The sequence below is a fragment of the Atta colombica genome, unplaced genomic scaffold (assembly GCF_001594045.1).
Source record: "Atta colombica isolate Treedump-2 unplaced genomic scaffold, Acol1.0 scaffold140, whole genome shotgun sequence".
In the NCBI taxonomy this organism is placed as follows: Eukaryota; Metazoa; Arthropoda; class Insecta; order Hymenoptera; family Formicidae; genus Atta; species Atta colombica.
The window spans coordinates 1,585,041-1,587,870 of record NW_017259229.1 but is presented as its reverse complement, the minus strand read 5'-3'; positions in this window follow the sequence as shown (position 1 = coordinate 1,587,870).

Genomic DNA, 2,830 nt, shown 5'->3' with positions numbered 1-2,830 from the left:
GTACGGCGTGGCAGCGTCAGCGCGGCTTGGCACGGCACGGCCGCGCGCCACTCGACGCGGGAGGGCGAACCGAGTACGGAGGTGGTAGGTAATCACCCAGCGGCTCGCGTTATAGCGTCGTTACGCCGCAGCGCCGCTATCGTCGTCTCCTACTACCCCCTTGCCGCTCCGCCACTCTTTCCACTGTGTCCTCTGCCGGTTTCTCGTACCGTTTTCTCTCCCTTTCTCTCTCTCTCTCTCTCTCTCTCTCTCTCTCTCTCTCTCCTCTCACTCTCACGATTCTCCGTTCATCTCTCAAAGCTCGTTCGCTTCGGTCCTCTCACTCACCACCGCACACCTCTCTCGTACTCCGTCTCTCGTTTCTCTTACTATACCTACTACCACTTCGACCTAGCCTCTTCCGCAGCGACGACGGCAGCGGTAGCAGCTCAAGTCTCGTACCGCGGGCGACGTGGCTGCCTTTCATATACCGGTATACGGAATACGGTTATCCCCCGTATCTCTTCTACCCCTTGGCCGCGCGTCTCCGCGCCATCCAGCAGCGTCCCATCGTCTCCGACATCCAACGCTCCCAGCACCATCGCCTTCTCACCCTTCTCTGCCGGTATACTCCCGCGCGTCATACCGTCGCCTTCGCCACTGTTAAGGCCGAGTTTAATTATTTCATATCGCCGTACACGGATCAACGCCGCCGCCGCCGCTGTCGCCGTTGTCGCCGTTGTCGCCGTCGCCGCTACCGTCGCTGTCAACCGCGCGAGGAATCCGACGTAAGCCGCCGACGACTTCTCGCACCTTCCTTCACCCCCCTTTGCGCCGCGCCATCCCTTCGCACGCCACCGCGGCATCGCCGACGTGACAGGGTGTCTCTTTCTCCGCCTTTCACCCTCTTCTATCTCGGTTCACGCCACTCTTTCTCTTCCGGCGGATCGCGTTCGTCTCCGCTCGACCTTTCTCTCGACTCCCCTTTCTATCCACGTAACTTTTCCCCTCTTCCTTCCTCTCTCGTCTGCTTCTGCTTCCGCGCGCGGTTCGGTCCGTCACTTCGCAGTTGCTTTACGAGCCAGTAACTTCCCCGAACGGGGCGACTTCATTACTTCTCATTTCCTTTTGGCACAGCCGCGCGTCCATCCGTTCTTCCTGCGTTCATTGCAATACTGCCTTTTTCCACCGCGCCGCGAAAATACAGATTGTTTCGTAAATGTGATTTCGTTCGCCACTCGTGTGGGCGAATGTCGAATGCTGATCTGTTTTTAGTATTAGAGTGCGCTAGAAATATTATTACATGGAAACCAACAAATGAGTGGAAAAAAACGTGGCACTGTAACATTTATTTTAAAAAGATCAGTCGACACGAATTATTTTATGTATTATTAAGTATGAACAGAAAAAAAATATTATGCATTCTATCTTCTATTTGTTGAAAGTAAATTTAATCGCGGTCGCGATTAAATAATAATATCGCAAATTAATAAAAAATGGAACAATTGTTATCTACATTTATTAAATATGTACTTTTTAATTTATTTTACACAAAAAAATGCTACAGAATGTCATCGATATTCTTACGTAAATTATTATAGAAAACTTATATATAAATATATGATATAATTATAATATAATAATTAAAAGCAAGAAATTATAATAATTATAAACTTTTAAATATATATGTATAATTTTTTGGCACAAGCAAAATTTCACTCTTAAATTTTTTATTTGTTCGAAATAAAGGACAAATTCGATTCTTAAAATATCTGATGTACTATATGCATGATATAATGTAACGTTGAAGAAAGATATTTTAAAAAATCCTGGAAATTTTTCTAAATTTTTTGAAAGCCTAAAACCAGAAGAAAGATCCAGATTACAGATAGAGGATTAAAACCGTTTCTTTTTCTTTTTTGGGGGGAAGTGTTCTACAATAAAATTAAATGTTGAAAGGAAAGAAGAATAAATTAACATCTCCGAATTAACACTCTCTAATGATGCTTTACAAAAGTGTGACAACAGTCTGAATTTGCATGCTCGTGAAATCTGAGTCGACAGATTATAGCGCAATTCGGGAAACTTAAGAAGAGCGTTGTAAGTGAGGTGACACGCCGAAGAACGGTGGACGGGCAAATACGAGGTCGGGAAGTTCCGGAGAGTTAAAGAGGAGAGATCGATGTCTTGTGACGTCGCGTTTCGTCATCGTAAAACTTCTTTGACGGGCCGCGATGCGCGCGGATGAAAGCCGTGCACGGACATCGACGGCGTGGGTGCTGTCGCAGCGATGACAAACTACGAGAACGGCGGCGGTATCGCTTAACGTTTCGCGGGCGATTAATAAACGTTATTACCGCCGTCGCACGTCCCACACTGCTACGTCCACCTACACTGACGTTGCCGACGTTGCTTTTAAAGCGCGCCGTAAACGTGTCGCACATAAATAACTTTGATATTCGTGTCGGCCGATCTTGCATCTTTTTTTACTTTTCTCTCTCTCTCTTTTTTTTTTAATTGAGTTACTTTACCCCATCTTCAGCTTCGTGACTGCGCGTCGTTTATCTCACATGGAAATGCGTATGAGATGAGAAACGAGAAAGAGGCGACGTTTTTGTTTAATTAATTATCATCTTTGCTTTTGAACGAAAAGGTTTTGTTGAGATACTTAAAAATGTAGTTAGATGCGGATTTAAAAATAATTTTAAACCATCAAAATAATTATTGTGTTTATAAATTACCAACGTTTTTTTATTCATTAAAAAGGCCAAGCGAATGAATTAATATAAAAGTAAAAAAGTAATGAAATATTAAATGTTTTATTAGTACAAGGAACATTAATTAATTGAGC